The sequence below is a fragment of the Gavialis gangeticus genome, unplaced genomic scaffold (genome assembly GCF_001723915.1).
Source record: "Gavialis gangeticus isolate Ggan-Ray unplaced genomic scaffold, GavGan_comp1, whole genome shotgun sequence".
Taxonomy (NCBI): domain Eukaryota; kingdom Metazoa; phylum Chordata; order Crocodylia; family Gavialidae; genus Gavialis; species Gavialis gangeticus.
Window position 1 is genome coordinate 7,730,400 of NW_017729030.1, and position 10,021 is coordinate 7,740,420.

Sequence of the window (10,021 nt, forward strand, 5' to 3'; positions counted from 1 at the left end):
AGAACTGAGCCCTGGGGTATCCCACTGCTCACATTTCACCAGGTTGAGTACAACCCGTCCACCACTATTCTCTGGGTGTGCCCCATCAGCCAGTTTTTTACCCATCCAACTGTGTAGGCATCAATGCCACAGTCGCTTAATTTATTGATGAGGATGGGGTGAGAGACAGTGTCAAAGGCCTTCTTAAAGTCTAGAAAGACTATGTCCACAGTGACACCATCATCCAAGAATTTAGTTACTTGGTCATAAAAGGCAATCAGGTTGGTCAGGCAGGACCTGCCTTTGATGAACCCATGCTGATTGCCCCTGAGCATGATCTCCCTTGCAGGCCCCCCACAGATGTGCTCCTTGATGATTCTCTCCAAGATCTTCCCAAGCACCGAAATGAGGCTTACAGGCCTATAGTTACCTGGGTTTTAGATCCCATTCTGGAGGGTTGACATCTAAAAGTTAGGCACTGTAGCACCTAACTTGTAAGTGCCTGGGTCTTTTAACAGATTCTTTTTCCAGGCCCCATATTTTCTATCAATTGAATTACCCTTATATAGTCTCATTACGGTATATTAGATACAGGTGTTCAATACCATTGGACATAGTGGAGTTATGCACGTATAGCTGCCATACAATTTGCCCTACCGAATTTTGTCATCATAGAGATGTGAGAAGCCAATGATGCAGCTTGACTATCAAACCCCATGTGGAGTGTTAAGGAATGGAATCTGTTAAAGAAACAAACAATCAAAACTTTTTTTCCAGACTTGTAAACTAAGAGGATGTTGTCAGAAAACAGTGACAAAACATTTTTATACAGCCATTTTTTAGTTAAAAATTTATTTAAAAAGACAACCGATCATCTTCATAAAACCTAGCATATTACAGTACATGTAACAGAATTCAAAATTATTAGATAGTACTAAAGAAATCACATTTGTTTGATTCTTCCATACTCCAGTGTAAATTAAACCAGGGTGTAATAATAGCTGTCTGTGTCCTGCACTCCAAGCTTCTTTTTTTTTTTTTTACCATGTAGGAGATTTTCCTTCAGCTTTTTTAAGCCAGCAAAAATGCTTTCCCAACAGCTTTCATATTTAAAACTGTGAAAATACTGTTTGATATCAGATGTCAAGGAGGGAAAGTATTTGGAACAGGAGCTACAACAGAAGTTAATCTTTTCCTCTAAGGTGTTCAAGTATATAGACAGCAAAAATTTAGCACAAGCTTGTGATTGTCTTCCAAGATAATAAAGGGCATATGTTTTTATTGTGGATCTAAAGTGAGTGGCCCAAGGGAAGAAAGTATGTAGAAGCAACCATGACAGCTCCTTCCTTTTGGCATTTTGTTTATGCAGACAAACCGGGTCAGATCTACACCTAGTGAAAGCTGGCCAAGTTTCATTGCAATCAGTGGACCTGTGCTCATCTGCACAAGGAGGATCGGTAATGAAGTTAGATAATTTGGTCCTGTATACTGGACTAGGCAAATAATATACATTTTAATGGTTCCATTTATTTATTTAACCAACTCAAGTGTTCACTCATATGCTCATAAAAATGTCTTTATGCCACAAAAGTGAAGTGGCAAATAGCTTGATCTTAAAGGTACAACTGCTGTGACGGAGAAGTGAAGCAGAGCAGAGCAGCTGCAGAATTGACCCCTATTCCCTGATGTAATCTATGGATAAAAATATTCCTTTAGGAAGAAGAAAAGGATGGAAATCCATGTTTACATTAAGGGCCAAATTCTGTCTAAATGCCTACATAGGATCTGATCCAGCTCCTGATAAGGTCAAAGGAATTCTCTCCCATTGTCATGGAGTCCTAAGCAGCAAAAATCCAGCCTGCATCTCACTGAATATTTCATTTTCTAAAAAAAAATGATTTGCATCTCTCTATGCTGCATCGTTGCCCCTCCTTTTCAGAATGTTAGTTTCCTTAGTAACAGAGTGGATTGTGTTTTAAATATAGTACAGTAATTGTGTTATACTCAGCTTGGCTCTCTTCTCTCAGAATATGCTTCTATTATCCCCCTACAAAACAACTTGCAATACAGTGAGCAAGTAAGAAGTAGCCAAAAGATACAAGGCAAAGATGCACACCCCAAAGAGAAGCAAATAGCTGAAAGGATAAACAGATGGGAGCACGCAGATGTCATTCTTCTCTTAGTCACAGGAATATTCTATATTATTTTATGGTGGGCTTACAGAGGATTTTTTGGCTGCAGGTGGTTTCCCTTTCTTACAAGTTTCCTTCAAAAAGGACTTATAATCAATTCTCCCATCCAGGTTGGGATCGTATTTAGACAGAATGTGATAAACCTCATCCTCATCTACCAGAAGGTTGCACAGCTTCAGGACAGACCTGAATTCTGGTAGAGAAAGGTAACCACTGCTGTCAGCATCCAGCTTCCTAAAGGCTCTTCGAAGTGTCTTCCAGTCCCCTCGTAACTAGAAAAAAAAAATGCAAATGATCAGGAATTTGAATTACTGAAGAGAAATAATAAACAAACTATGTGAGGGCACAATGCCCTTTTTGGTGTTTCATCTGAACTATGAAACTGTGAGGTTATGCTGCAGTCTGTTTTCCTGCATATAACTGCATATTCACAATGGGGAAGCACACCAGCAAGGTTCCTCACTAGCTCCTAATGTATTACATCATAAGCTGTAATAATAATTTGCTCTTTGATAGCTTCTTTCAACCAAGGAGTTCAACATGCTTTAACAACATTAAAAGAAAGATTTTAAAAAACAGTGGTCTGGAGTTTAGTCTCTCATATCAATAGTTAGGGATCTAAATAAATGGTCTCATTTTCAAAATTTTGGGGTGTCCACTTATCCCATTAAAGCCAAAGAGATTTGCTGAACTTCCAACACATTTGAAAATTTAAATCAGGTGTTCAGGTACCTAAATAAAGACTTAGAAATATAACTTTAGGCACTCAAGTGTAAGGATCTTGAGCTCTGAACTAAGCTATAATTGAAGCACAATGGAAAGCCATTGTCAAGGAGAGTTTCTCCTACTTGCGCTGCTAACGAGTGGCTTGGAACACTTTCTGAATAGTTTGGAACCTTCACTGGAGATGTTGTCACTGGCACTTCCTCCTCCTGCGCTTATCACTATGCTTTTTTCTTTTCTTTTTCTTTTCCAGCGTCATTTCATTCTAGACAAGTGCAAGTTCCAGTAAGGTGTTGTGTACGATCATGTCAAAGGAACATATGCTTAGGAATGAATAATAGTGGTACATCCTCAAATTTGAAAGGTCTGCCTACAAGTAAAATATTATGTATGTATAGGTGCAGGTAACGTATGTTTGCCTACTAAACTATCTATATTAACTATCTTAGATATTTCTAAGGGACTAACAAAGTCCATGGGAAACTAGAAACCCAACATCAAGACAAGATAAGTTTCTCTTTCATCATACAAACTCAGAAAAAAGAATTTCCCCTTCATCTCATAAGTCTGTTGCCTGTGGAGAACAAGGAACCCACCCTTGGTATAGTCATATAATCTGCAGACATAACAAGTACAGTCACTGTTGACTGTACAGATACAAGTACAGGGACTGTTGATGGCTGGCTGTGTGTGTTTTAATGTCTGGCTATCAGTTGGTAGGTACATTAGCCTTAGGTTGTAGTACAGACGATTATGCACTTTTAGATCTAATATATATGCAATTCATTATTGAGAAGAATTCACACTATTTCTCTCTAGGAAACACAATACAGTAATTCAACTAGCCACACAGCATATGAGAGCCACCCACTTTTTCTCGCAGTCTGCTTGTCGAACTGCCCAGCTCTGATGTCTACATTCCCATCTGAGATTGGTCTATCTCATCCTGAGATGCCTGCATAACAGTAGCCATGTTATTCCCATTCTTCCACCTTTGTCCCCGTAAAGCAAAGGGCTTCAGAAACTCCAAGTATGAAACACTTAAATAAATCAAAAAGGAAAACAAAAACAGCTCAGTTTAAGAATTATTACATAAGCTCCTAAATTATATTTTAATTGCTGTTCTCAGTTTAAACACTATGTTCCAAATTGTCCATCATCCTCAACACACGTTCAGCTAGAACTGGCTGGACATTTTTCAACTGAACATTCTTCACTGTAAAATGCTCATCACTAAAACCAACGTGTACTGCAGAAATGTTCCAGTTTTATGAACTTCCAGTAGACCACAGATTGGTTTCTCTCAGAAACCTACAGGGTTCCCTAGAAGGTCACTTGCCAGGCTGCTGGGAAACCCAATCTTCCAAGGTCCATGGTTCTGCCAGAGTCCCCGTTTCAGGGTGATTCTGCCACACAGATTTTTTCAAAGCTATGAACCTGTGGGTTTCCAGACTCACTGCTGCAGAGTCAGAAGTCTTTAGCAACCCTGACTTCCACCCTCTGAAACTCATGGTTTAGCAATCAATCATTCTCAGGTCCCATCAGTTCCTAGCTCTCTTTCAGTTTTTCAGAGAGTCCTCTGGGTTGAGAGTGCTGGGAACACAGAAGATGTCAATTTTGTTTAATAATTTTAAAATAAAATATTATATATAAATTCCCTTCCATGAGCATTTCAAAACACCTATTTTCATTATAAAATGAACAACTTTTTTTTTCATTTCATGGGAAATTCTAAATTTCAATCTTTAACCAACTCTACACATGGTCAATCAATATCTGTTCCATAACAGTATTCACTTGTTGGCTCATAACAATATAATAAGTCACTGCTTATATTCAGGGCAAAACCCAGCAACAAGGGTTTGATATAGTTTGGGGATAGGTTGATATAGTTGGAGATGGTCCTGCTTTGAGCAGGGGGTTGGACTAGATGACCTCCTTCCAACTCTAATTTTCTATGATTTTAAGGAAACCTTAAGAAGTGATTTTTAGCACAAAAGTCAGGCATAAACTTGTACTTGTATATAACAGTGTAAGAGTGGAAAATCTGACACACAATTTGATGACAATTCCATGGGCATTGATTCATCTGTCAGATTTAAAAAAAAATTTTTTGTATTTCTAAAATGTAAGATTATTTTAGTTAAGAATAAAAATGTTTAGTTAGCAGTAAAAATGAGAATGTAACCAATAGGTCTTGTGAGTCTGTAAACAGAGACTGAAATAGTAGCAGATTAGATCTAAATACTAAACACTTTTACTGGGATAGAAGTGTTAGATAGATGAGTGGGGTTTTTATGGTTCAATACTAGCAAAAGCCTCAGTGCTGATGCAGATCTATTGGTATCAAGGGACTCTTGCAGGTGTAGTTTATTTTGCTCAGGGATCTAGCATAAATTATACAGGCCAAAACACTCTTCTGCTGATATAAATTATATCTATAATAGCAGAATTTGCCTCTATGGACACATCTATACAACTATACCCACAAAAACTGTAAGCTTCCTCTAGTCTGGTGATTCTCAACCTTGTTAGACTCAAGGCACCCCTTGGAAAATGCCAGTGCTTAGCTTTCACTATTTTTTAACTACAGAAAAAATAATAGAGCAATTCTTCTGTTGTAAAGAACTCAGGAAAACCAGAACAAGTCACAATATTTTTGATAATATGGATTCCTACTTGAAATCGTTGGGTTTATTTTATGAATTATAGTATTTGCACAGCTAACAGTGCTAGTATTGTGCAGCACCCTGCATCACTCTTAAAAGGATCTCAAGACATTCTGGCTGAGAATCACTGAAATCGAGTATTAACCCTGAAACTGCAGTGAGAGGAGAAATGACACTTTACAGCTAGGGAGTTAGAATTATTGGACCAATCCAAAGGAGAATTTTGTCATGCACGGTGGAGTGCAAAACATGGCTTAGATATTCAGATTCCTGGGATTTATTTTATTTATGCCAAGCGTTCTGTCTGCTCTGATTTTAAACTACAGCAAACCTTGTTTGGAGGTTCCTTCTCTTTCCTCTAAAAGGAATACATTTTGAAGAAAAAGAAGACTTTGATACACAGGCCACAAAAGGCTTCATGATGAAATAACAATATTGCTTTTTCTTTTTAAAAAATATTATGTTTTAGATGCAGGTTGCTGCTCAGTAGTGATGCACTAAGAACACTGGCTAGAACTTAGCCATTATACAGGTAATGCAGGAGCTGGACAAATTTATTAAAAGAACCCTACCAGTGCAGCCAACACCTGAGTTGCTAAACCAATCTACCTCTGAAGGGCTTTTCAGCAGACACTGTACATTCCTTGAAATTATGAATCTTAGTTTTTGCAATTTGGAAGAAACACCCAGTTGGGACTAGAACAAGGAATTCAAGGAACCTAAGCAAGAATTTTCTGTCTTAAGGGGTGTATTAATCCATAGGGCCACCTACAACATTTAACACAGCTAATACTGTCCAGTATTATAGACCATTTATTATAGATCCATTTTGATCAAGGATAGATTGTTACAGACCAGCTCATTTTGACCTTTCTCCAGTTTTAACTCATCAACCATCCCCATGCTTTCAAATTTCTTTCCCAGCATTTCACATTCATATTCATTCCAGTGCGCACACAGCTCAGTCAAAATATCCTTAAATTCTTCTTTGGTGACAAAGCCTGTATGCTGGGGGTCCAGCTCTTCAAATTCCTTCTTGAGATCATCCCATAAATACTCCACCTAGAGGAACAAAACATTTGAAATCTCGCTGTGTTCAGAACCTATTCCCAGTCCTCTGACTAGCATTACTCAGCTGCATCCTCATGCAATTTGTAGGGCACATCTACACAACACGCTTAATGGCCATTGGACTAATTCTACTGTGCATTAGCGCATCAGACAAAACTGTGCTAATGCGCTAATGCACAGATTAGTCTAATAGGCATTAAGCTTCACCTAAAAAGCATTCATCTGCACTAATGCACAGTAGCACCGATGATGGCGCATTAATGAATGTGTAGACGTCCCCACAGAAGTCAGCATTTCCTGCTCTTTTCCTTTGGCAGGCTTACTGGTTCTAAAGGCAATAGGTTGTGGAGTCAGCAGTAAGATTTTCTGTACCTGGTGACAAGTCTTGTATATTCAGAATAACCCCACCCACCTCAGTGGCATAAATGAGAAGATCTGTTCTAATACAGTTTCTACACTTAGGGCTTTGTTACAGGTTACATTGTGAGCCATACAAACAGTGATCAACTTAGTGCTAGCTTGAAGTCACACCTTCAACATGAGTGGCACATCTGTGAGGAGTGGCCACAATTTAAGGGAATAGGAGCTGGGTTATGCAGATCAAGAGATAATCCTGGCCTGGAGTGGCGTAACTTTCAGCTGCATAACAAATGCTTTAATTCACTTAAAGATGTCAATGTGCAGATAATCCAGGAGTTAAAAATTTCAGAAGCCGCCCAAAATGAATGTGTAACAAGGCCCTTAGCATAGCTACATGCCTAAGCCAATATTTTAAAGGAATGATGTAGCCGAGTTCTGCTCTTGCATACACATATGTTTTTGCCTTTTTCTTGAAAAAATAATGTAAATATTTTAAAGTTTAAAAATTAATTTGAAAATGTGCCTTTACATATTTATTTGGTTCATACTTTGGTTACCATCTTGAGTCAGCATAACAGCACTATTTCCATACAGAGACCTGGAACCTGACAGCCCATTTCAAATAGATACTGTGCATAGAGAGACAATGATTTGCTTCCCACTTCCCTTTCACATTAGTTTCCTTTGATTAGGAAAGAAAAAGAAATCTTCTGTACTGCTGTCTCCTTTAAATTCAGACTCATTTTGCTAGGTCAAAGCTGGCAGCTTCTAAGCACCTGGGGAGCTGTACCAGCAGGGGATTCATGCCACTCAGGCCATGTCAGGTGAGTCACAGGCCACAGGCCTGCAGGTCAAGCGGACAATCCCTCACTCCACTGCACTGGACACCCACACAGGCGCCTCCCCACTGCTATACCATGTGGGCACGATCCCTCTGTACTGTTACAATCTACCCCACCGCATGTGGCACTGGAATCACCCTCAGCTCCTTGCAGTGTGCCACACTGCCCCACCCCTGGGGCAGAGGCAGGAAGTGGCAGCTGGAGGAGGGAGGGGGAACCTAGAGGAGTCATGGCACAGGGGGAACCCGGGGGCTGCACCTTAACCCCTCATGGGCCACATGCAGCCCACTGCCCACCATTAGACACTTTGTGTTAGGAGGCTATTCCACAGTGCTGATTGTATCTTTTTTCTTAATACACATAACAAAATACACATCATGTATTTTAAAGAAAAAAAGCTTGCAGATCTCTGTTTGGGACCCAGGTACCTATTTTGGAAATTAACTCACTATTTAGCAATCTTTTCTAGTGTTAGGAATGTAACTACACATACAGTATTGGAAGTAAAACCCCTGTGCGTAACTTCTTTAAACTGGAAAGGCTTACTTTTGCTCGCACCCTGTCCACCAACATGTCAGAATTGCAGCTGAGATTTTTAGAAGGCAGCCTGAGGTTACTGTCTCCTTTTGTGGGTGGACTAATCTAGGCACTGGGAAAGCAGAGCTGGGGGAGTAGCCAAAGTGTCTGACGAACTCCAGGTAGTCAAGGATGTTATCCTGATTTGTAATTAAAGTTTCCCACAGCCTGCAGATTTCACCTCGAGTTATTTCAGATTGGATGTCAAACCTTTCTTCAAAATGTTGAAAGAGAAAAATGTAATGAGATTAACAGCAGCAGCAGCAGCAACAACAACAATACATATTTTGAGGAAAAGTAGAAAGTTATTGTATTTACTAGCCACATATTGACAGTCTTACTCAGCAAACTACAAATGAGGTCACAATGTATTCAGGAGTTTTACTGAGTAAAGACTTCAGGTCTACATCAAAAAAATAGTAGAAAGATACAATGACAAATAACTGATTCTTTGGTGGAAAAATCCCTCTGAGCCAGGTCCTCGGCTAATGGAAAGGAACACAGCTCCATGAAAATCACCACCTGCAGAGGATCTGGCCCTGTATTTTGAAAGAAGTCTCCAGCAAATCTCCTTACCGCATCAAAAGAAAGTACATAGTCTCCTGAGTGAGGCACCAGGAGTTCATTTCATCTAAGTCTTCAAACTCTTTTTCTATTGCTTAAGAGCGTTTGTTTAATAAGTTCTTAATAATCTTGAACAACTTGTGGGGAAATAGAAGATACATGTGAAAATGTATATAGAACTTATTTATACATGCCCTGATACACATTTCTCCCCATCTGTATCTTTCAAACAAGGAGCTATCTGGCAGCTGTCTCACAAGAACATGATTTCACTGCAGCACAGACCCAGAATCTGTAAGAATTATGCTATTAGACAAAATGCAGCTTCAGGACTTTTCAACTAAGCCAACAAAGACAAATTGCATGATTTTTACAGCTAATCAGCCAGCAAATATTTTAACATCTAAACTAAGGCTGCCCAACTAGTGGCCCACAGGCTAGATGAAGCTTCTGAGGAATTAAATTGTGACCCCTGGACTCCTGGTCCAGTCACTGTTCCTCTTTTTACTTTCTTGCTGTTACCATTGGAGTCCCCCCTGCTCCCCTTGACTCCTCTGGGTTCTGCTGTCTGTCCCCACTCCGGAAGGCAGGTTGGAGCAGTGCAGCCTGTGGGACTGAAGGAACCATGGCCAGAGGACTTGGAGGGGCCCATGGACCCCATGTGGCATCCGTGCTGGTGTGGTGGCGTAGGAGTGCCTACTATGCAGCAGGAACAGGAGGGAGAAGCCACGGGGTACAGCATGTCCATGCATGCAGGATGCCTCTGTGGCATGACAAGTTAGTGTGGTGGGGGTCCATATTGTGCAGCAGGAGCTCATATGAAACACTGGGGGCCCATGAGGTACACTGGGGGTGGGGCTCACATGGTGCAGTGGGGACCTATGCAGTGCAAACAGGAGGGCTTACATGGCACAGTGTGCAGCCCACACAGCACGGAGCTCAGGAGTATGTGGCCCACATGGCATGTGGCTGGGGGGCTTGCCACCCTCAGCCACTCAGAAGCTGGACAACCTTGAATTATACAAATGCCCACTCCAGTTGTTTC

The 10,021-nt window shown here is 40.3% G+C and overlaps 1 protein-coding gene and 1 long non-coding RNA gene across 4 annotated transcripts in view; both read right to left on the bottom strand.

Moving 5' to 3' along the window:
* Positions 1-1,343: 1,343 nt before the first annotated feature.
* LOC109301039 lies at positions 1,344-3,929 on the bottom strand. Its single transcript, XR_002098414.1, has 2 exons — positions 3,766-3,929; positions 1,344-2,443 (listed from the first exon to the last, which is right to left on the bottom strand). It is a non-coding gene; the product is annotated as an uncharacterized LOC109301039 (long non-coding RNA).
* Positions 3,930-6,459: 2,530 nt separating this feature from the next.
* Positions 6,460-10,021, bottom strand: part of LOC109301038 (EF-hand calcium-binding domain-containing protein 6-like) — a 111,346-nt gene continuing 107,784 nt past the window's right edge. For 2 of the 3 annotated variants that reach the window (XR_002098412.1, XR_002098411.1), the window contains exons 6-8: positions 8,989-9,113; positions 8,383-8,622; positions 6,460-6,625 (exon numbers count right to left, since the gene is read on the bottom strand). The gene's annotated coding sequence lies outside the window, so the exon portion shown is untranslated. Of the gene's footprint in view, positions 6,626-8,382; positions 8,627-8,988; positions 9,114-10,021 lie in introns of all 3 variants that reach the window. The other variant, XR_002098413.1, reaches the window with a different exon arrangement.